Below are 26,597 nucleotides of genomic sequence, written 5' to 3'. Positions count from 1 at the left end.
CCAGGCACACCTGTGGAGGGCCGGCTGGCAGGGTAAGGCTGCCCAGGTCAGCTAATCCACAACCCTCAGGGAATCACATTGTTGAAAATGGACCTCGCTAAGGCAGAATAGAAGCCAAGGAAAAAAAGGACACAATGCCATTTGCAGCCCCGTAGATGAGTCTAGAGGTAATCACGTGACTTGGAGTAAGTCAGAAAGTGAAAGACACATATCGTATCATATCACTTATAGGTGTTACCTAAAAATGGATACCAGGGCAGTTATTTCCACGGAGAAGGGCAATCACAGATTCATTAAACAAACTTATGGTTCACCAATGGAAAGGTGTGAGGATTGGTTTCATTACGATATCGGGGTTAACAGACATAATCAAACACAGGTGACATATATAATCACCAAGGACCTACGGAATACCAAGAGAAGACTACTCAACATTCTGTCCTAACGTACATGGGAAAAGGATCCCAGGAAGAACAGACATCTGTATATGTGTAAAAGAACCACATCTTCCACACCTACAACAAGCCAAACATTGTAATCAAACTTGCTGTAATAGAAAATAAAAAAAAAATTAAAAACACGAACAAGAAGTAGTGAGACAAACTTGAGGGGCTTTCTCCTGGCACATTCCATTCTAAATTCCAATCTAGAACACGACCTCCATTGAGGCTCTGTTGCTCTAGTAACCAGATTAGGTAAGGGAGAACTGCTGCCACCTTGTGGCCGTTTCACGCATCAGCAACTTTAATCCCAGCGCTAATGGTCAGTTGATATTCAAAATCATTGCAGGCCTGTAAATGACACCTGCCCTGAAAAGAAATCCTGGGGTCACATATCGACCAAAAAATTCAAAGGACGTCCATATTTCAAAACGACCATTTCAAAAGGCATATTTTACCCACATTAGTGTTCTGCTTCTTTTTCTTTCTTTCCTTTTTTGTTAAAAAAACGGGAATGGAAAAAGGCATCCCTCAGAATGGGCGAAAATCGTTGCAAACGAATCAATGGACAAAGGTTTAATCTCCAATATATATATAAACAGCTCATGCAGCTTAATATTAAAAAAACAAACAACCCAATACAAAAATGGGCAGAAGATCTAAAGAGACGTTTCTTCAAAGAAGACACAGAGATGGCCAAGACGCACATGAAAAGCTGTTCAACAGCACTAAGTATTAGAGAAATGCAAATCAAAACTACAATGAGGTATCACCTCACACCTGTTAGAATCGGCATCCTCAGAAAATCTACAAACAACAAATTCTGGTGAGGGTGTGGACAAAAGGAGCCCTCTTCCACTATTGGTGGGGATGTAAATTGATACATTCACTATGGAGAACAGTATGGAGTTTCCTTAAAAAAACTAGAAATAGAATTACCATCTGATCCAGCAATCCCACTTCTGGGCATATACCCAGAGAAAACCATAAATCAAAAAGGCACATTCACCACAATGTTCATTGCAGCACTATTTACAATAGCCAGGTAATGCAAGCAACCTAAATGCCCACAGACAGATGAATGGATAGAGATGTGGTACATATATAAAATGCAATATTACTCAGCCATAAAAAGGAATGAAACTGGGTCATTTGTAGAGACATCGATGGATCTAGAGACTGTCATACCGAATGAAGTCAGTCAGAAAGAGGAAAACAAATATTGTATATTAATGCATATATGTGGAACCTAAAAAATGGTACAGATGAACTGGTTTGCAGGGAAGAAATAGAGACACAGAGGTAGAGAACAAACGTATGGACACCAAGTGTGGGAAGCCATGGGGTGGTGGTGGTGGGATGAGTTGGGAGATTGGGATTGACCTGTATACATGTATATGCATAAAATACATAACTAATAATAACCTGCTGTATAAAAAAATAAATTAAATTAAATTTCAAAATTTTAAAAAATAAAATTTTAAAATAAAACAGAAAAAAGTTATTCCCTTCACACAGATGTATTTATAGGAATGAATTATTTCCATGCTGATATCTATAAATACATAAAAGAGGAATCAAATCTAACTTAAACCATAAAAGAAAAAAAAACCTGAACCCACCAGTTATACAGAGGGAAACCCTATCAGGGCACTTGCTCCAGCGGTAAACAATTCTGAAATTGGTCAGAGGTGGGGAATCACCTCCCATACAGCCAGCAACCCACCCCCCATGCAAGGAGCGTCCTCATTGCAAAGCTGGGGGACCGTGCTGAGGCATCTGTGAGTAAACGTGAGCTGAGCCCCAGGCCAGCTGCTGCTGAACTGTTCCCACCCTTCCCAGGTAAAACACCTGAATATGTACAAGGGCTTGAAAGCCTAGAGGAAGGGCCGTGGAGCCACACCAGCGACAGCACGCAGGCCCACTTGGTGCCTGCAGGCCAGCCAGGATGGTCCTGGCCCCGGGCGCTCTTCTGGAAGCTTTCTATTGCCCTGCCTGAGATACCCCTCCTGTCCCGGCCCCCACTGCTTTTTTCCTTCCTCACCTCTGTCCGGAGAGAAATTCCAGCGGAAGGCATGGGTGACACATCCTCTTCTTTACAGGTGGCAGCCTGGCAACTCCTGCAGAATGGCCAGCAGAGCCCCACTCACACCGGGCCACCAACAAAGCCTTGGCCCCTCACTCCCTCCCACCAGCACAGCCCCGAGACTGCTGACGGGGCAGAGAATATGGAGTCAGGCACAACTTCAGGGGTTATTGCTGCCTGGAGCGCTGTTTATATTGACCTCAACAAGGCACACCTGGGGAGGGCCGGCCGGCAGGGTAAGGCTGCCCAGGTCAGCTAATCCACAACCCTCAGGGAATCACATTGTTGAAAATGCACCTCGCTAAGGCAGAATAGAAGCCAAGGAAAAAAAGGACACAATGCCATTTGCAGCCCCGTAGATGAGTCTAGAGGTAATCACGTGACTTGGAGTAAGTCAGAAAGTGAAAGACACATATCGTATCATATCACTTATAGGTGTTACCTAAAAATGGATACCAGGGCAGTTATTTCCACGGAGAAGGGCAATCACAGATTCATTAAACAAACTTATGGTTCACCAATGGAAAGGTGTGAGGATTGGTTTCATTACGATATCGGGGTTAACAGACATAATCAAACACAGGTGACATATATAATCACCAAGGACCTACGGAATACCAAGAGAAGACTACTCAACATTCTGTCCTAACGTACATGGGAAAAGGATCCCAGGAAGAACAGACATCTGTATATGTGTAAAAGAACCACATCTTCCACACCTACAACAAGCCAAACATTGTAATCAAACTTGCTGTAATAGAAAATAAAAAAAAAATTAAAAACACGAACAAGAAGTAGTGAGACAAACTTGAGGGGCTTTCTCCTGGCACATTCCATTCTAAATTCCAATCTAGAACACGACCTCCATTGAGGCTCTGTTGCTCTAGTAACCAGATTAGGTAAGGGAGAACTGCTGCCACCTTGTGGCCGTTTCACGCATCAGCAACTTTAATCCCAGCGCTAATGGTCAGTTGATATTCAAAATCATTGCAGGCCTGTAAATGACACCTGCCCTGAAAAGAAATCCTGGGGTCACATATCGACCAAAAAATTCAAAGGACGTCCATATTTCAAAACGACCATTTCAAAAGGCATATTTTACCCACATTAGTGTTCTGCTTCTTTTTCTTTCTTTCCTTTTTTGTTAAAAAAACGGGAATGGAAAAAGGCATCCCTCAGAATGGGCGAAAATCGTTGCAAACGAATCAATGGACAAAGGTTTAATCTCCAATATATATATAAACAGCTCATGCAGCTTAATATTAAAAAAACAAACAACCCAATACAAAAATGGGCAGAAGATCTAAAGAGACGTTTCTTCAAAGAAGACACAGAGATGGCCAAGACGCACATGAAAAGCTGTTCAACAGCACTAAGTATTAGAGAAATGCAAATCAAAACTACAATGAGGTATCACCTCACACCTGTTAGAATCGGCATCCTCAGAAAATCTACAAACAACAAATTCTGGTGAGGGTGTGGACAAAAGGAGCCCTCTTCCACTATTGGTGGGGATGTAAATTGATACAGTCACTATGGAGAACAGTATGGAGTTTCCTTAAAAAAACTAGAAATAGAATTACCATCTGATCCAGCAATCCCACTTCTGGGCATATACCCAGAGAAAACCATAAATCAAAAAGGCACATTCACCACAATGTTCATTGCAGCACTATTTACAATAGCCAGGTAATGCAAGCAACCTAAATGCCCACAGACAGATGAATGGATAGAGATGTGGTACATATATAAAATGCAATATTACTCAGCCATAAAAAGGAATGAAACTGGGTCATTTGTAGAGACATCGATGGATCTAGAGACTGTCATACAGAATGAAGTCAGTCAGAAAGAGGAAAACAAATATTGTATATTAATGCATATATGTGGAACCTAAAAAATGGTACAGATGAACTGGTTTGCAGGGAAGAAATAGAGACACAGAGGTAGAGAACACACGTATGGACACCAAGTGTGGGAAGCCATGGGGTGGTGGTGGTGGGATGAGTTGGGAGATTGGGATTGACCTGTATACATGTATATGCATAAAATACATAACTAATAATAACCTGCTGTATAAAAAAATAAATAAAATTAAATTTCAAAATTTTAAAAAATAAAATTTTAAAATAAAACAGAAAAAAGTTATTCCCTTCACACAGATGTATTTATAGGAATGAATTATTTCCATGCTGATATCTATAAATACATAAAAGAGGAATCAAATCTAACTTGAACCATAAAAGAAAAAAAAACCTGAACCCACCAGTTATACAGAGGGAAACCCTATCAGGGCACTTGCTCCAGCGGTAAACAATTCTGAAATTGGTCAGAGGTGGGGAATCACCTCCCATACAGCCAGCAACCCACCCCCCATGCAAGGAGCGTCCTCATTGCAAAGCTGGGGGACCGTGCTGAGGCATCTGTGAGTAAACGTGAGCTGAGCCCCAGGCCAGCTGCTGCTGAACTGTTCCCACCCTTCCCAGGTAAAACACCTGAATATGTACAAAGGCTTGAAAGCCTAGAGGAAGGGCCCTGGAGCCACACCAGCGACAGCACGCAGGCCCACTTGGTGCCTGCAGGCCAGCCAGGATGGTCCTGGCCCCAGGCGCTCTTCTGGAAGCTTTCTATTGCCCTGCCTGAGATACCCCTCCTGTCCCGGCCCCCACTGCTTTTTTCCTTCCTCACCTCTGTCCGGAGAGAAATTCCATCGGAAGGTATGGGTGACACATCCTCTTCTTTACAGGTGGCAGCCTTGGCAACTCCTGCAGAATGGCCAGCAGAGCCCCACTCACACCGGGCCACCAACAAAGCCTTGGCCCCTCACTCCCTCCCACCAGTACAGCCCCGAGACTGCTGACGGGGCAGAGAATATGGAGTCAGGCACAAATTCAGGGGCTATTGCTGCCTGGAGCGCTGTTTATATTGACCTCAACCAGGCACACCTGGGGAGGGCTGGCCGGCAGGGTAAGGCTGCCCAGGTCAGCTAATCCACAACCCTCAGGGAATCACATTGTTGAAAATGGACCTCGCTAAAGCAGAATAGAAGCCAAGGAAAAAAGGACACAATGCCATTGCAGCCCCGTAGATGTGTCTAGAGGTAATCACGTGACTTGGAGTAAGTCAGAAAGTGAAAGACACATATCGTATCATATCACTTATAGGTGTTACATAAAAATGGATACCAGGGCAGATATTTCCACGGAGAAGGGCAATCACAGATTCATTAAACAAACTTATGGTTCACCAATGGAAAGGTGTGAGGATTGGTTTCATTACGATATCGGGGTTAACAGACATAATCAAACACAGGTGACATATATAATCACCAAGGACCTACAGAATACCAAGAGAAGACTACTCAACATTCTGTCCTAACGTACATGGGAAAAGGATCCCAGGAAGAACAGACATCTGTATATGTGTAAAAGAACCACATCTTCCACACCTACAACAAGCCAAACATTGTAATCAAACTTGCTGTAATAGAAAATAAAATAAAAAAAATTAAAAACACGAACAAGAAGTAGTGAGACAAACTTGAGGGGCTTTCTCCTGGCACATTCCATTCTAAATTCCAATCTAGAACACGACCTCCATTGAGGCTCTGTTGCTCTAGTAACCAGATTAGGTAAGGGAGAACTGCTGCCACCTTGTGGCCGTTTCACGCAACAGCAGCTTTAATCCCAGCGCTAATGGTCAGTTGATATTCAAAATCATTGCAGGCCTGTAAATGACACCTGCCCTGAACACAAATCCTGGGGTCACATATCGACCAAAAAATTCAAAGGACGTCCATATTTCAAAACGACCATTTCAAAAGGCATATTTTACCCACATTAGTGTTGTGCTTCTTTTTCTTTCTTTCCTTTTTTGTTAAAAAAACGGGAATGGAAAAAGGCATCCCTCAGAATGGGCGAAAATCGTTGCAAACGAATCAATGGACAAAGGTTTAATCTCCAATATATATATAAACAGCTCATGCAGCTTAATATTAAAAAAACAAACAACCCAATACAAAAATGGGCAGAAGATCTAAAGAGACGTTTCTTCAAAGAAGACACAGAGATGGCCAAGACGCACATGAAAAGCTGCTCAACAGCACTAAGTATTAGAGAAATGCAAATCAAAACTACAATGAGGTATCACCTCACACCTGTTAGAATCGGCATCCTCAGAAAATCTACAAACAACAAATTCTGGGGAGGGTGTGGACAAAAGGAGCCCTCTTCCACTATTGGTGGGGATGTAAATTGATACAGTCACTATGGAGAACAGTATGGAGTTTCCTTAAAAAAACTAGAAATAGAATTACCATCTGATCCAGCAATCCCACTTCTGGGCATATACCCAGAGAAAACCATAAATCAAAAAGGCACATTCACCACAATGTTCATTGCAGCACTATTTACAATAGCCAGGTAATGCAAGCAACCTAAATGCCCACAGACAGATGAATGGATAGAGATGTGGTACATATATAAAATGCAATATTACTCAGCCATAAAAAGGAATGAAACTGGGTCATTTGTAGAGACATCGATGGATCTAGAGACTGTCATACAGAATGAAGTCAGTCAGAAAGAGGAAAACAAATATTGTATATTAATGCATATATGTGGAACCTAAAAAATGGTACAGATGAACTGGTTTGCAGGGAAGAAATAGAGACACAGAGGTAGAGAACAAACGTATGGACACCAAGTGTGGGAAGCCATGGGGTGGTGGTGGTGGGATGAGTTGGGAGATTGGGATTGACCTGTATACATGTATATGCATAAAATACATAACTAATAATAACCTGCTGTATAAAAAAATAAATAAAATTAAATTTCAAAATTTTAAAAAATAAAACTTTAAAATAAAACAGAAAAAAGTTATTCCCTTCACACAGATGTATTTATAGGAATGAATTATTTCCATGCTGATATCTATAAATACATAAAAGAGGAATCAAATCTAACTTGAACCATAAAAGAAAAAAAAAACCTGAACCCACCAGTTATACAGAGGGAAACACTATCAGGGCACTTGCTCCAGCGGTAAACAATTCTGAAATTGGTCAGAGGTGGGAAATCACCTCCCATAGAGCCAGCAACCCACCCCCCATGCAAGGAGCGTCCTCATTGCAAAGCTGGGGGACCGTGCTGAGGCATCTGTGAGTAAACGTGAGCTGAGCCCCCGGCCAGCTGCTGCTGAACTTTTCCCACCCTTCCCAGGTAAAACACCTGAATATGTACAAGGGCTTGAAAGCCTAGAGGAAGGGCCCTGGAGCCACACCAGCGACAGCGTGCAGGCCAACTTGGTGCCTGCAGGCCAGCCAGGATGGTCCTGGCCCCGGGCACTCTTCTGGAAGCTTTCTATTGCCCTGCCTGAGATACTCCTCCTGTCCCGGCCCCCACTGCTTTTTTCCTTCCTCTCTTCTATCCGGAGAGAAATGCCAGCGGAAGGTATGGGTGACACATCCTCTTCTTTACAGGTGGCAGACTGGCAACTCATGCAGAAAGGCCAGCAGAGCCCCACTCACACCGGGCCACCAACAAAGCCTTGGCCCCTCACTCCCTCCCACCAGCACAGCCCCGAGACTGCTGACGGGGCAGAGAATATGGAGTCAGGCACAACTTCAGGGGCTATTGCTGCCTGGAGCGCTGTTTATATTGACCTCAACCAGGCACACCTGTGGAGGGTCGGCCGGCAGGGTAAGGCTGCCCAGGTCAGCTAATCCACAACCCTCAGGGAATCACATTGTTGAAAATGGACCTCGCTAAGGCAGAATAGAAGCCAAGGAAAAAAAGGACACAATGCCATTTGCAGCCCCGTAGATGAGTCTAGAGGTAATCACGTGACTTGGAGTAAGTCAGAAAGTGAAAGACACATATCGTATCATATCACTTATAGCTGTTACCTAAAAATGGATACCAGGGCAGATATTTCCACGGAGAAGGGCAATCACACATTCATTAAACAAACTTATGGTTCACCAATGGAAAGGTGTGAGGATTGGTTTCATTACGATATCGGGGTTAACAGACATAATCAAACACAGGTGACATATATAATCACCAAAGACCTACGGAATACCAAGAGAAGACTACTCAACATTCTGTCCTAACGTACACGGGAAAAGGATCCCAGGAAGAACAGACATCTGTATATGTGTAAAAGAACCACATCTTCCACACCTACAACAAGCCAAACATTGTAATCAAACTTGCTGTAATAGAAAATAAAAAAAAATTAAAAACACGAACAAGAAGTAGTGAGACAAACTTGAGGGGCTTTCTCCTGGCACATTCCATTCTAAATTCCAATCTAGAACACGACCTCCATTGAGGCTCTGTTGCTCTAGTAACCAGATTAGGTAAGGGAGAACTGCTGCCACCTTGTGGCCGTTTCACGCAACAGCAGCTTTAATCCCAGCGCTAATGGTCAGTTGATATTCAAAATCATTGCAGGCCTGTAAATGACACCTGCCCTGAAAACAAATCCTGGGGTCACATATCGACCAAAAAATTCAAAGGACGTCCATATTTCAAAACGACCATTTCAAAAGGCATATTTTACCCACATTAGTGTTCTGCTCCTTTTTCTTTCTTTCCATTTTTGTTAAAAAAACGGGAATGGAAAAAGGCATCCCTCAGAATGGGCGAAAATCGTTGCAAACGAATCAATGGACAAAGGTTTAATCTCCAATATATATATAAACAGCTCATGCAGCTTAATATTAAAAAAACAAACAACCCAATACAAAAATGGGCAGAAGATCTAAAGAGACGTTTCTTCAAAGAAGACACAGAGATGGCCAAGACGCACATGAAAAGCTGCTCAACAGCACTAAGTATTAGAGAAATGCAAATCAAAACTACAATGAGGTATCACCTCACACCTGTTAGAATCGGCATCCTCAGAAAATCTACAAACAACAAATTCTCGGGAGGGTGTGGACAAAAGGAGCCCTCTTCCACTATTGGTGGGGATGTAAATTGATACAGTCACTATGGAGAACAGTATGGAGTTTCCTTAAAAAAACTAGAAATAGAATTACCATCTGATCCAGCAATCCCACTTCTGGGCATATACCCAGAGAAAACCATAAATCAAAAAGGCACATTCACCACAATGTTCATTGCAGCACTATTTACAATAGCCAGGTAATGCAAGCAACCTAAATGCCCACAGACAGATGAATGGATAAAGATGTGGTACATATATAAAATGCAATATTACTCAGCCATAAAAAGGAATGAAACTGGGTCATTTGTAGAGACATCGATGGATCTAGAGACTGTCATACAGAATGAAGTCAGTCAGAAAGAGGAAAACAAATATTGTATATTAATGCATATATGTGGAACCTAAAAAATGGTACAGATGAACTGGTTTGCAGGGAAGAAATAGAGACACAGAGGTAGAGAACAAACGTATGGACACCAAGTGTGGGAAGCCATGGGGTGGTGGTGGTGGGATGAGTTGGGAGATTGGGATTGACCTGTATACATGTATATGCATAAAATACATAACTAATAATAACCTGCTGTATAAAAAAATAAATTAAATTAAATTTCAAAATTTTAAAAAATAAAATTTTAAAATAAAACAGAAAAAAGTTATTCCCTTCACACAGCTGTATTTATAGGAATGAATTATTTCCATGCTGATATCTATAAATACATAAAAGAGGAATCAAATCTAACTTGAACCATAAAAGAAAAAAAAACCTGAACCCACCAGTTATACAGAGGGAAACCCTATCAGGGCACTTGCTCCAGCGGTAAACAATTCTGAAATTGGTCAGAGGTGGGGAATCACCTCCCATACAGCCAGCAACCCACCCCCCATGCAAGGAGCGTCCTCATTGCAAAGCTGGGGGACTGTGCTGAGGCATCTGTGAGTAAACGTGAGCTGAGCCCCAGGCCAGCTGCTGCTGAACTGTTCCCACCCTTCCCAGGTAAAACACCTGAATATGTACAAGGGCTTGAAAGCCTAGAGGAAGGGCCGTGGAGCCACACCAGCGACAGCACGCAGGCCCACTTGGTGCCTGCAGGGCAGCCAGGATGGTCCTGGCCCCGGGCGCTCTTCTGGACGCTTTCTATTGCCCTGCCTGAGATACCCCTCCTGTCCCGGCCCCCACTGCTTTTTTCCTTCCTCACCTCTGTCCGGAGAGAAATTCCAGCGGAAGGCATGGGTGACACATCCTCTTCTTTAAAGGTGGCAGCCTGGCAACTCCTGCAGAAAGGCCAGCAGAGCCCCACTCACACCGGGCCACCAACAAAGCCTTGGCCCCTCACTCCCTCCCACCAGCACAGCCCCGAGACTGCTGACGGGGCAGAGAATATGGAGTCAGGCACAACTTCAGGGGCTATTGCTGCCTGGAGCGCTGTTTATATTGACCTCAACCAGGCACACCTGGGGAGGGCCGGCCGGCAGGGTAAGGCTGCCCAGGTCAGCTAATCCACAACCCTCAGGGAATCACATTGTTGAAAATGGACCTCGCTAAGGCAGAATAGAAGCCAAGGAAAAAAAGGACACAATGCCATTTGCAGCCCCGTAGATGAGTCTAGAGGTAATCACGTGACTTGGAGTAAGTCAGAAAGTGAAAGACACATATCGTATCATATCACTTATAGCTGTTACCTAAAAATGGATACCAGGGCAGATATTTCCACGGAGAAGGGCAATCACAGATTCATTAAACAAACTTATGGTTCACCAATGGAAAGGTGTGAGGATTGGTTTCATTACGATATCGGGGTTAACAGACATAATCAAACACAGGTGACATATATAATCACCAAAGACCTACGGAATACCAAGAGAAGACTACTCAACATTCTGTCCTAACGTACACGGGAAAAGGATCCCAGGAAGAACAGACATCTGTATATGTGTAAAAGAACCACATCTTCCACACCTACAACAAGCCAAACATTGTAATCAAACTTGCTGTAATAGAAAATAAAAAAAAAAATTAAAAACACGAACAAGAAGTAGTGAGACAAACTTGAGGGGCTTTCTCCTGGCACATTCCATTCTAAATTCCAATCTAGAACACGACCTCCATTGAGGCTCTGTTGCTCTAGTAACCAGATTAGGTAAGGGAGAACTGCTGCCACCTTGTGGCCGTTTCACGCAACAGCAGCTTTAATCCCAGCGCTAATGGTCAGTTGATATTCAAAATCATTGCAGGCCTGTAAATGACACCTGCCCTGAACACAAATCCTGGGGTCACATATCGACCAAAAAATTCAAAGGACGTCCATATTTCAAAACGACCATTTCAAAAGGCATATTTTACCCACATTAGTGTTCTGCTCCTTTTTCTTTCTTTCCATTTTTGTTAAAAAAACGGGAATGGAAAAAGGCATCCCTCAGAATGGGCGAAAATCGTTGCAAACGAATCAATGGACAAAGGTTTAATCTCCAATATATATATAAACAGCTCATGCAGCTTAATATTAAAAAAACAAACAACCCAATACAAAAATGCGCAGAAGATCTAAAGAGACGTTTCTTCAAAGAAGACACAGAGATGGCCAAGACGCACATGAAAAGCTGCTCAACAGCACTAAGTATTAGAGAAATGCAAATCAAAACTACAATGAGGTATCACCTCACACCTGTTAGAATCGGCATCCTCAGAAAATCTACAAACAACAAATTCTGGGGAGGGTGTGGACAAAAGGAGCCCTCTTCCACTATTGGTGGGGATGTAAATTGATACAGTCACTATGGAGAACAGTATGGAGTTTCCTTAAAAAAACTAGAAATAGAATTACCATCTGATCCAGCAATCCCACTTCTGGGCATATACCCAGAGAAAACCATAAATCAAAAAGGCACATTCACCACAATGTTCATTGCAGCACTATTTACAATAGCCAGGTAATGCAAGCAACCTAAATGCCCACAGACAGATGAATGGATAGAGATGTGGTACATATATAAAATGCAATATTACTCAGCCATAAAAAGGAATGAAACTGGGTCATTTGTAGAGACATCGATGGATCTAGAGACTGTCATACAGAATGAAGTCAGTCAGAAAGAGGAAAACAAATATTGTATATTAATGCATATATGTGGAACCTAAAAAATGGTACAGATGAACTGGTTTGCAGGGAAGAAATAGAGACACAGAGGTAGAGAACAAACGTATGGACACCAAGTGTGGGAAGCCATGGGGTGATGGTGGTGGGATGAGTTGGGAGATTGGGATTGACCTGTATACATGTATATGCATAAAATACATAACTAATAATAACCTGCTGTATAAAAAAATAAATAAAATTAAATTTCAAAATTTTAAAATATAAAATTTTAAAATAAAACAGAAAAAAGTTATTCCCTTCACACAGATGTATTTATAGGAATGAATTATTTCCATGCTGATATCTATAAATACATAAAAGAGGAATCAAATCAATCTTGAACCATAAAAGAAAAAAAAAACCTGAACCCACCAGTTATACAGAGGGAAACCCTATCAGGGCACTTGCTCCAGCGGTAAACAATTCTGAAATTGGTCAGAGGTGGGGAATCACCTCCCATACAGCCAGCAACCCACCCCCCATGCAAGGAGCGTCCTCATTGCAAAGCTGGGGGACTGTGCTGAGGCATCTGTGAGTAAATGTGAGCTGAGCCCCAGGCCAGCTGCTGCTGAACTGTTCCCACCCTTCCCAGGTAAAACACCTGAATATGTACAAGGGCTTGAAAGCCTAGAGGAAGGGCCGAGGAGCCACACCAGCGACAGCGTGCAGGCGAACTTGGTGCCTGCAGGCCAGCCAGGATGGTCCTGGCCCCGGGCACTCTTCTGGAAGCTTTCTATTGCCCTGCCTGAGATACTCCTCCTGTCCCGGCCCCCACTGCTTTTTTCCTTCCTCTCTTCTATCCGGAGAGAAATGCCAGCGGAAGGTATGGGTGACACATCCTCTTCTTTACAGGTGGCAGACTGGCAACTCATGCAGAAAGGCCAGCAGAGCCCCACTCACACCGGGCCACCAACAAAGCCTTGGCCCCTCACTCCCTCCCACCAGCACAGCCCCGAGACTGCTGACGGGGCAGAGAATATGGAGTCAGGCACAACTTCAGGGGCTATTGCTGCCTGGAGCGCTGTTTATATTGACCTCAACCAGGCACACCTGTGGAGGGCCGGCCGGCAGGGTAAGGCTGCCCAGGTCAGCTAATCCACAACCCTCAGGGAATCACATTGTTGAAAATGGACCTCGCTAAGGCAGAATAGAAGCCAAGGAAAAAAAGGACACAATGCCATTTGCAGCCCCGTAGATGAGTCTAGAGGTAATCACGTGACTTGGAGTAAGTCAGAAAGTGAAAGACACATATCGTATCATATCACTTATAGCTGTTACCTAAAAATGGATACCAGGGCAGATATTTCCACGGAGAAGGGCAATCACACATTCATTAAACAAACTTATGGTTCACCAATGGAAAGGTGTGAGGATTGGTTTCATTACGATATCGGGGTTAACAGACATAATCAAACACAGGTGACATATATAATCACCAAAGACCTACGGAATACCAAGAGAAGACTACTCAACATTCTGTCCTAACGTACACGGGAAAAGGATCCCAGGAAGAACAGACATCTGTATATGTGTAAAAGAACCACATCTTCCACACCTACAACAAGCCAAACATTGTAATCAAACTTGCTGTAATAGAAAATAAAAAAAAAATTAAAAACACGAACAAGAAGTAGTGAGACAAACTTGAGGGGCTTTCTCCTGGCACATTCCATTCTAAATTCCAATCTAGAACACGACCTCCATTGAGGCTCTGTTGCTCTAGTAACCAGATTAGGTAAGGGAGAACTGCTGCCACCTTGTGGCCGTTTCACGCAACAGCAGCTTTAATCCCAGCGCTAATGGTCAGTTGATATTCAAAATCATTGCAGGCCTGTAAATGACACCTGCCCTGAAAAGGAATCCTGGAGTCACATATCGACCAAAAAATTCAAAGGACGTCCATATTTCAAAACGACCATTTCAAAAGGCATATTTTACCCACATTAGTGTTCTGCTTCTTTTTCTTTCTTTCCTTTTTTGTTAAAAAAACGGGAATGGAAAAAGGCATCCCTCAGAATGGGCGAAAATCATTGCAAACGAATCAATGGACAAAGGTTTAATCTCCAATATATATATAAACAGCTCATGCAGCTTAATATTAAAAAAACAAACAACCCAATACAAAAATGGGCAGAAGATCTAAAGAGACGTTTCTTCAAAGAAGACACAGAGATGGCCAAGACGCACATGAAAAGCTGCTCAACAGCACTAAGTATTAGAGAAATGCAAATCAAAACTACAATGAGGTATCACCTCACACCTGTTAGAATCGGCATCCTCAGAAAATCTACAAACAACAAATTCTGGGGAGGGTGTGGACAAAAGGAGCCCTCTTCCACTATTGGTGGGGATGTAAATTGATACAGTCACTATGGAGAACAGTATGGAGTTTCCTTAAAAAAACTAGAAATAGAATTACCATCTGATCCAGCAATCCCACTTCTGGGCATATACCCAGAGAAAACCATAAATCAAAAAGGCACATTCACCACAATGTTCATTGCAGCACAATTTACAATAGCCAGGTAATGCAAGCAACCTAAATGCCCACAGACAGATGAATGGATAAAGATGTGGTACATATATAAAATGCAATATTACTCAGCCATAAAAAGGAATGAAACTGGGTCATTTGTAGAGACATCGATGGATCTAGAGACTGTCATACAGAATGAAGTCAGTCAGAAAGAGGAAAACAAATATTGTATATTAATGCATATATGTGGAACCTAAAAAATGGTACAGATGAACTGGTTTGCAGGGAAGAAATAGAGACACAGAGGTAGAGAACACACGTATGGACACCAAGTGTGGGAAGCCATGGGGTGGTGGTGGTGGGATGAGTTGGGAGATTGGGATTGACCTGTATACATGTATATGCATAAAATACATAACTAATAATAACCTGCTGTATAAAAAAATAAATAAAATTAAATTTCAAAATTTTAAAAAATAAAATTTTAAAATAAAAGAGAAAAAAGTTATTCCCTTCACACAGATGTATTTAGAGGAATGAATTATTTCCATGCTGATATCTATAAATACATAAAAGAGGAATCAAATCTAACTTGAACCATAAAAGAAAAAAAAACCTGAACCCACCAGTTATACAGAGGGAAACCCTATCAGGGCACTTGCTCCAGCGGTAAACAATTCTGAAATTGGTCAGAGGTGGGGAATCACCTCCCATACAGCCAGCAACCCACACCCCATGCAAGGAGCGTCCTCATTGCAAAGCTGGGGGACCGTGCTGAGGCATCTGTGAGTAAACGTGAGCTGAGCCCCAGGCCAGCTGCTGCTGAACTGTTCCCACCCTTCCCAGGTAAAACACCTGAATATGTACAAAGGCTTGAAAGCCTAGAGGAAGGGCCGTGGAGCCACACCAGCGACAGCACGCAGGCCCACTTGGTGCCTGCAGGCCAGCCAGGATGGTCCTGGCCCCAGGCGCTCTTCTGGAAGCTTTCTATTGCCCTGCCTGAGATACCCCTCCTGTCCCGGCCCCCACTGCTTTTTTCCTTCCTCACCTCTGTCCGGAGAGAAATTCCATCGGAAGGTATGGGTGACACATCCTCTTCTTTACAGGTGGCAGCCTGGCAACTCCTGCAGAATAGCCAGCAGAGCCCCACTCACACCGGGCCACCAACAAAGCCTTGGCCCCTCACTCCCTCCCACCAGTACAGCCCCGAGACTGCTGACGGGGCAGAGAATATGGAGTCAGGCACAAATTCAGGGGCTATTGCTGCCTGGAGCGCTGTTTATATTGACCTCAACCAGGCACACCTGGGGAGGGCTGGCCGGCAGGGTAAGGCTGCCCAGGTCAGCTAATCCACAACCCTCAGGGAATCACATTGTTGAAAATGGACCTCGCTAAAGCAGAATAGAAGCCAAGGAAAAAAGGACACAATGCCATTGCAGCCCCGTAGATGTGTCTAGAGGTAATCACGTGACTTGGAGTAAGTCAGAAAGTGAAAGACACATATCGTATCATATCACTTATAGGTGTTACCTAAAAATGGATACCAGGGCAGATATTTCCACGGAGAAGGGCAATCACAGATTCATTAAACAAACTTATGGTTCACCAATGGAAAGGTGTGAGGATTGGTTTCATTACGATATCGGGGTTAACAGACATAATCAAACACAGGTGACATATATAATCACCAAAGACCTACGGAATACCAAGAGAAGACTACTCAACATTCTGTCCTAACGTACATGGGAAAAGGATCCCAGGAAGAACAGACATCTGTATATGTGTAAAAGCACCACATCTTCCACACCTACAACAAGCCAAACATTGTAATCAAACTTGCTGTAATAGAAAATAAAAAAAAAATTAAAAACACGAACAAGAAGTAGTGAGACAAACTTGAGGGGCTTTCTCCTGGCACATTCCATTCTAAATTCCAATCTAGAACACGACCTCCATTGAGGCTCTGTTGTTCTAGTAACCAGATTAGGTAAGGGAGAACTGCTGCCACCTTGTGGCCATTTCACGCAACAGCAACTTTAATCCCAGCGCTAAGGGTCAGTTGATATTCAAAATCATTGCAGGCCTGTAAATGACACCTGCCCTGAAAAGAAATCCTGGGGTCACATATCGACCAAAAAATTCAAAGGACGTCCATATTTCAAAACGACCATTTCAAAAGGCATATTTTACCCACATTAGTGTTCTGCTTCTTTTTCTTCCTTTCCTTTTTTGTTAAAAAAACGGGAATGGAAAAAGGCATCCCTCAGAATGGGCGAAAATCGTTGCAAACGAATCAATGGACAAAGGTTTAATCTCCAATATATATATAAACAGCTCATGCAGCTTAATATTAAAAAAACAAACAACCCAATACAAAAATGGGCAGAAGATCTAAAGAGACGTTTCTTCAAAGAAGACACAGAGATGGCCAAGACGCACATGAAAAGCTGCTCAACAGCACTAAGTATTAGAGAAATGCAAATCAAAACTACAATGAGGTATCACCTCACACCTGTTAGAATCGGCATCCTCAGAAAATCTACAAACAACAAATTCTGGGGAGGGTGTGGACAAAAGGAGCCCTCTTCCACTATTGGTGGGGATGTAAATTGATACAGTCACTATGGAGAACAGTATGGAGTTTCCTTAAAAAAACTAGAAATAGAATTACCATCTGATCCAGCAATCCCACTTCTGGGCATATACCCAGAGAAAACCATAAATCAAAAAGGCACATTCACCACAATGTTCATTGCAGCACTATTTACAATAGCCAGGTAATGCAAGCAACCTAAATGCCCACAGACAGATGAATGGATAAAGATGTGGTACATATATAAAATGCAATATTACTCAGCCATAAAAAGGAATGAAACTGGGTCATTTGTAGAGACATCGATGGATCTAGAGACTGTCATACCGAATGAAGTCAGTCAGAAAGAGGAAAACAAATATTGTATATTAATGCATATATGTGGAACCTAAAAAATGGTACAGATGAACTGGTTTGCAGGGAAGAAATAGAGACACAGAGGTAGAGAACAAACGTATGGACACCAAGTGTGGGAATCCATGGGGTGGTGGTGGTGGGATGAGTTGGGAGATTGGGATTGACCTGTATACATGTATATGCATAAAATACATAACTAATAATAACCTGCTGTATAAAAAAATAAATAAAATTAAATTTCAAAATTTTAAAATATAAAATTTTAAAATAAAACAGAAAAAAGTTATTCCCTTCACACAGATGTATTTATAGGAATGAATTATTTCCATGCTGATATCTATAAATACATAAAAGAGGAATCAAATCAATCTTGAACCATAAAAGAAAAAAAAAACCTGAACCCACCAGTTATACAGAGGGAAACCCTATCAGGGCACTTGCTCCAGCGGTAAACAATTCTGAAATTGGTCAGAGGTGGGGAATCACCTCCCATACAGCCAGCAACCCACCCCCCATGCAAGGAGCGTCCTCATTGCAAAGCTGGGGGACTGTGCTGAGGCATCTGTGAGTAAATGTGAGCTGAGCCCCAGGCCAGCTGCTGCTGAACTGTTCCCACCCTTCCCAGGTAAAACACCTGAATATGTACAAGGGCTTGAAAGCCTAGAGGAAGGGCCGAGGAGCCACACCAGCGACAGCGTGCAGGCGAACTTGGTGCCTGCAGGCCAGCCAGGATGGTCCTGGCCCCGGGCACTCTTCTGGAAGCTTTCTATTGCCCTGCCTGAGATACTCCTCCTGTCCCGGCCCCCACTGCTTTTTTCCTTCCTCTCTTCTATCCGGAGAGAAATGCCAGCGGAAGGTATGGGTGACACATCCTCTTCTTTACAGGTGGCAGACTGGCAACTCATGCAGAAAGGCCAGCAGAGCCCCACTCACACCGGGCCACCAACAAAGCCTTGGCCCCTCACTCCCTCCCACCAGCACAGCCCCGAGACTGCTGACGGGGCAGAGAATATGGAGTCAGGCACAACTTCAGGGGCTATTGCTGCCTGGAGCGCTGTTTATATTGACCTCAACCAGGCACACCTGTGGAGGGCCGGCCGGCAGGGTAAGGCTGCCCAGGTCAGCTAATCCACAACCCTCAGGGAATCACATTGTTGAAAATGGACCTCGCTAAGGCAGAATAGAAGCCAAGGAAAAAAAGGACACAATGCCATTTGCAGCCCCGTAGATGAGTCTAGAGGTAATCACGTGACTTGGAGTAAGTCAGAAAGTGAAAGACACATATCGTATCATATCACTTATAGCTGTTACCTAAAAATGGATACCAGGGCAGATATTTCCACGGAGAAGGGCAATCACACATTCATTAAACAAACTTATGGTTCACCAATGGAAAGGTGTGAGGATTGGTTTCATTACGATATCGGGGTTAACAGACATAATCAAACACAGGTGACATATATAATCACCAAAGACCTACGGAATACCAAGAGAAGACTACTCAACATTCTGTCCTAACGTACACGGGAAAAGGATCCCAGGAAGAACAGACATCTGTATATGTGTAAAAGAACCACATCTTCCACACCTACAACAAGCCAAACATTGTAATCAAACTTGCTGTAATAGAAAATAAAAAAAAAATTAAAAACACGAACAAGAAGTAGTGAGACAAACTTGAGGGGCTTTCTCCTGGCACATTCCATTCTAAATTCCAATCTAGAACACGACCTCCATTGAGGCTCTGTTGCTCTAGTAACCAGATTAGGTAAGGGAGAACTGCTGCCACCTTGTGGCCGTTTCACGCAACAGCAGCTTTAATCCCAGCGCTAATGGTCAGTTGATATTCAAAATCATTGCAGGCCTGTAAATGACACCTGCCCTGAAAACAAATCCTGGGGTCACATATCGACCAAAAAATTCAAAGGACGTCCATATTTCAAAACGACCATTTCAAAAGGCATATTTTACCCACATTAGTGTTCTGCTCCTTTTTCTTTCTTTCCATTTTTGTTAAAAAAACGGGAATGGAAAAAGGCATCCCTCAGAATGGGCGAAAATCGTTGCAAACGAATCAATGGACAAAGGTTTAATCTCCAATATATATATAAACAGCTCATGCAGCTTAATATTAAAAAAACAAACAACCCAATACAAAAATGGGCAGAAGATCTAAAGAGACGTTTCTTCAAAGAAGACACAGAGATGGCCAAGACGCACATGAAAAGCTGCTCAACAGCACTAAGTATTAGAGAAATGCAAATCAAAACTACAATGAGGTATCACCTCACACCTGTTAGAATCGGCATCCTCAGAAAATCTACAAACAACAAATTCTGGGGAGGGTGTGGACAAAAGGAGCCCTCTTCCACTATTGGTGGGGATGTAAATTGATACAGTCACTATGGAGAACAGTATGGAGTTTCCTTAAAAAAACTAGAAATAGAATTACCATCTGATCCAGCAATCCCACTTCTGGGCATATACCCAGAGAAAACCATAAATCAAAAAGGCACATTCACCACAATGTTCATTGCAGCACTATTTACAATAGCCAGGTAATGCAAGCAACCTAAATGCCCACAGACAGATGAATGGATAAAGATGTGGTACATATATAAAATGCAATATTACTCAGCCATAAAAAGGAATGAAACTGGGTCATTTGTAGAGACATCGATGGATCTAGAGACTGTCATACAGAATGAAGTCAGTCAGAAAGAGGAAAACAAATATTGTATATTAATGCATATATGTGGAACCTAAAAAATGGTACAGATGAACTGGTTTGCAGGGAAGAAATAGAGACACAGAGGTAGAGAACAAACGTATGGACACCAAGTGTGGGAAGCCATGGGGTGGTGGTGGTGGGATGAGTTGGGAGATTGGGATTGACCTGTATACATGTATATGCATAAAATACATAACTAATAATAACCTGCTGTATAAAAAAATAAATTAAATTAAATTTCAAAATTTTAAAAAATAAAATTTTAAAATAAAACAGAAAAAAGTTATTCCCTTCACACAGCTGTATTTATAGGAATGAATTATTTCCATGCTGATATCTATAAATACATAAAAGAGGAATCAAATCTAACTTGAACCATAAAAGAAAAAAAAACCTGAACCCACCAGTTATACAGAGGGAAACCCTATCAGGGCACTTGCTCCAGCGGTAAACAATTCTGAAATTGGTCAGAGGTGGGGAATCACCTCCCATACAGCCAGCAACCCACCCCCCATGCAAGGAGCGTCCTCATTGCAAAGCTGGGGGACTGTGCTGAGGCATCTGTGAGTAAACGTGAGCTGAGCCCCAGGCCAGCTGCTGCTGAACTGTTCCCACCCTTCCCAGGTAAAACACCTGAATATGTACAAGGGCTTGAAAGCCTAGAGGAAGGGCCGTGGAGCCACACCAGCGACAGCACGCAGGCCCACTTGGTGCCTGCAGGGCAGCCAGGATGGTCCTGGCCCCGGGCGCTCTTCTGGACGCTTTCTATTGCCCTGCCTGAGATACCCCTCCTGTCCCGGCCCCCACTGCTTTTTTCCTTCCTCACCTCTGTCCGGAGAGAAATTCCAGCGGAAGGCATGGGTGACACATCCTCTTCTTTAAAGGTGGCAGCCTGGCAACTCCTGCAGAAAGGCCAGCAGAGCCCCACTCACACCGGGCCACCAACAAAGCCTTGGCCCCTCACTCCCTCCCACCAGCACAGCCCCGAGACTGCTGACGGGGCAGAGAATATGGAGTCAGGCACAACTTCAGGGGCTATTGCTGCCTGGAGCGCTGTTTATATTGACCTCAACCAGGCACACCTGGGGAGGGCCGGCCGGCAGGGTAAGGCTGCCCAGGTCAGCTAATCCACAACCCTCAGGGAATCGCATTTTTGAAAATGGACCTCGCTAAGGCAGAATAGAAGCCAAGGAAAAAAAGGACACAATGCCATTTGCAGCCCCGTAGATGAGTCTAGAGGTAATCACGTGACTTGGAGTAAGTCAGAAAGTGAAAGACACATATCGTATCATATCACTTATAGCTGTTACCTAAAAATGGATACCAGGGCAGATATTTCCACGGAGAAGGGCAATCACACATTCATTAAACAAACTTATGGTTCACCAATGGAAAGGTGTGAGGATTGGTTTCATTACGATATCGGGGTTAACAGACATAATCAAACACAGGTGACATATATAATCACCAAAGACCTACGGAATACCAAGAGAAGACTACTCAACATTCTGTCCTAACGTACACGGGAAAAGGATCCCAGGAAGAACAGACATCTGTATATGTGTAAAAGAACCACATCTTCCACACCTACAACAAGCCAAACATTGTAATCAAACTTGCTGTAATAGAAAATAAAAAAAAAAAAATTAAAAACACGAACAAGAAGTAGTGAGACAAACTTGAGGGGCTTTCTCCTGGCACATTCCATTCTAAATTCCAATCTAGAACACGACCTCCATTGAGGCTCTGTTGCTCTAGTAACCAGATTAGGTAAGGGAGAACTGCTGCCACCTTGTGGCCGTTTCACGCAACAGCAGCTTTAATCCCAGCGCTAATGGTCAGTTGATATTCAAAATCATTGCAGGCCTGTAAATGACACCTGCCCTGAACACAAATCCTGGGGTCACATATCGACCAAAAAATTCAAAGGACGTCCATATTTCAAAACGACCATTTCAAAAGGCATATTTTACCCACATTAGTGTTGTGCTTCTTTTTCTTTCTTTCCATTTTTGTTAAAAAAACGGGAATGGAAAAAGGCATCCCTCAGAATGGGCGAAAATCGTTGCAAACGAATCAATGGACAAAGGTTTAATCTCCAATATATATATAAACAGCTCATGCAGCTTAATATTAAAAAAACAAACAACCCAATACAAAAATGCGCAGAAGATCTAAAGAGACGTTTCTTCAAAGAAGACACAGAGATGGCCAAGACGCACATGAAAAGCTGCTCAACAGCACTAAGTATTAGAGAAATGCAAATCAAAACTACAATGAGGTATCACCTCACACCTGTTAGAATCGGCATCCTCAGAAAATCTACAAACAACAAATTCTGGGGAGGGTGTGGACAAAAGGAGCCCTCTTCCACTATTGGTGGGGATGTAAATTGATACAGTCACTATGGAGAACAGTATGGAGTTTCCTTAAAAAAACTAGAAATAGAATTACCATCTGATCCAGCAATCCCACTTCTGGGCATATACCCAGAGAAAACCATAAATCAAAAAGGCACATTCACCACAATGTTCATTGCAGCACTATTTACAATAGCCAGGTAATGCAAGCAACCTAAATGCCCACAGACAGATGAATGGATAGAGATGTGGTACATATATAAAATGCAATATTACTCAGCCATAAAAAGGAATGAAACTGGGTCATTTGTAGAGACATCGATGGATCTAGAGACTGTCATACAGAATGAAGTCAGTCAGAAAGAGGAAAACAAATATTGTATATTAATGCATATATGTGGAACCTAAAAAATGGTACATATGAACTGGTTTGCAGGGAAGAAATAGAGACACAGAGGTAGAGAACAAACGTATGGACACCAAGTGTGGGAAGCCATGGGGTGATGGTGGTGGGATGAGTTGGGAGATTGGGATTGACCTGTATACATGTATATGCATAAAATACATAACTAATAATAACCTGCTGTATAAAAAAATAAATAAAATTAAATTTCAAAATTTTAAAATATAAAATTTTAAAATAAAACAGAAAAAAGTTATTCCCTTCACACAGATGTATTTATAGGAATGAATTATTTCCATGCTGATATCTATAAATACATAAAAGAGGAATCAAATCAATCTTGAACCATAAAAGAAAAAAAAAACCTGAACCCACCAGTTATACAGAGGGAAACCCTATCAGGGCACTTGCTCCAGCGGTAAACAATTCTGAAATTGGTCAGAGGTGGGGAATCACCTCCCATACAGCCAGCAACCCACCCCCCATGCAAGGAGCGTCCTCATTGCAAAGCTGGGGGACTGTGCTGAGGCATCTGTGAGTAAATGTGAGCTGAGCCCCAGGCCAGCTGCTGCTGAACTGTTCCCACCCTTCCCAGGTAAAACACCTGAATATGTACAAGGGCTTGAAAGCCTAGAGGAAGGGCCGAGGAGCCACACCAGCGACAGCGTGCAGGCGAACTTGGTGCCTGCAGGCCAGCCAGGATGGTCCTGGCCCCGGGCACTCTTCTGGAAGCTTTCTATTGCCCTGCCTGAGATACTCCTCCTGTCCCGGCCCCCACTGCTTTTTTCCTTCCTCTCTTCTATCCGGAGAGAAATGCCAGCGGAAGGTATGGGTGACACATCCTCTTCTTTACAGGTGGCAGACTGGCAACTCATGCAGAAAGGCCAGCAGAGCCCCACTCACACCGGGCCACCAACAAAGCCTTGGCCCCTCACTCCCTCCCACCAGCACAGCCCCGAGACTGCTGACGGGGCAGAGAATATGGAGTCAGGCACAACTTCAGGGGCTATTGCTGCCTGGAGCGCTGTTTATATTGACCTCAACCAGGCACACCTGTGGAGGGCCGGCCGGCAGGGTAAGGCTGCCCAGGTCAGCTAATCCACAACCCTCAGGGAATCACATTGTTGAAAATGGACCTCGCTAAGGCAGAATAGAAGCCAAGGAAAAAAAGGACACAATGCCATTTGCAGCCCCGTAGATGAGTCTAGAGGTAATCACGTGACTTGGAGTAAGTCAGAAAGTGAAAGACACATATCGTATCATATCACTTATAGCTGTTACCTAAAAATGGATACCAGGGCAGATATTTCCACGGAGAAGGGCAATCACACATTCATTAAACAAACTTATGGTTCACCAATGGAAAGGTGTGAGGATTGGTTTCATTACGATATCGGGGTTAACAGACATAATCAAACACAGGTGACATATATAATCACCAAAGACCTACGGAATACCAAGAGAAGACTACTCAACATTCTGTCCTAACGTACACGGGAAAAGGATCCCAGGAAGAACAGACATCTGTATATGTGTAAAAGAACCACATCTTCCACACCTACAACAAGCCAAACATTGTAATCAAACTTGCTGTAATAGAAAATAAAAAAAAAATTAAAAACACGAACAAGAAGTAGTGAGACAAACTTGAGGGGCTTTCTCCTGGCACATTCCATTCTAAATTCCAATCTAGAACACGACCTCCATTGAGGCTCTGTTGCTCTAGTAACCAGATTAGGTAAGGGAGAACTGCTGCCACCTTGTGGCCGTTTCACGCAACAGCAGCTTTAATCCCAGCGCTAATGGTCAGTTGATATTCAAAATCATTGCAGGCCTGTAAATGACACCTGCCCTGAAAAGGAATCCTGGAGTCACATATCGACCAAAAAATTCAAAGGACGTCCATATTTCAAAACGACCATTTCAAAAGGCATATTTTACCCACATTAGTGTTCTGCTTCTTTTTCTTTCTTTCCTTTTTTGTTAAAAAAACGGGAATGGAAAAAGGCATCCCTCAGAATGGGCGAAAATCATTGCAAACGAATCAATGGACAAAGGTTTAATCTCCAATATATATATAAACAGCTCATGCAGCTTAATATTAAAAAAACAAACAACCCAATACAAAAATGGGCAGAAGATCTAAAGAGACGTTTCTTCAAAGAAGACACAGAGATGGCCAAGACGCACATGAAAAGCTGCTCAACAGCACTAAGTATTAGAGAAATGCAAATCAAAACTACAATGAGGTATCACCTCACACCTGTTAGAATCGGCATCCTCAGAAAATCTACAAACAACAAATTCTGGGGAGGGTGTGGACAAAAGGAGCCCTCTTCCACTATTGGTGGGGATGTAAATTGATACAGTCACTATGGAGAACAGTATGGAGTTTCCTTAAAAAAACTAGAAATAGAATTACCATCTGATCCAGCAATCCCACTTCTGGGCATATACCCAGAGAAAACCATAAATCAAAAAGGCACATTCACCACAATGTTCATTGCAGCACAATTTACAATAGCCAGGTAATGCAAGCAACCTAAATGCCCACAGACAGATGAATGGATAAAGATGTGGTACATATATAAAATGCAATATTACTCAGCCATAAAAAGGAATGAAACTGGGTCATTTGTAGAGACATCGATGGATCTAGAGACTGTCATACAGAATGAAGTCAGTCAGAAAGAGGAAAACAAATATTGTATATTAATGCATATATGTGGAACCTAAAAAATGGTACAGATGAACTGGTTTGCAGGGAAGAAATAGAGACACAGAGGTAGAGAACACACGTATGGACACCAAGTGTGGGAAGCCATGGGGTGGTGGTGGTGGGATGAGTTGGGAGATTGGGATTGACCTGTATACATGTATATGCATAAAATACATAACTAATAATAACCTGCTGTATAAAAAAATAAATAAAATTAAATTTCAAAATTTTAAAAAATAAAATTTTAAAATAAAAGAGAAAAAAGTTATTCCCTTCACACAGATGTATTTAGAGGAATGAATTATTTCCATGCTGATATCTATAAATACATAAAAGAGGAATCA

Source organism: Mesoplodon densirostris, chromosome 10 (genome assembly GCF_025265405.1).
Source record: "Mesoplodon densirostris isolate mMesDen1 chromosome 10, mMesDen1 primary haplotype, whole genome shotgun sequence".
Taxonomy (NCBI): Eukaryota; Metazoa; Chordata; class Mammalia; order Artiodactyla; family Ziphiidae; genus Mesoplodon; species Mesoplodon densirostris.
Note: the sequence above shows the minus strand (reverse complement) of the source record.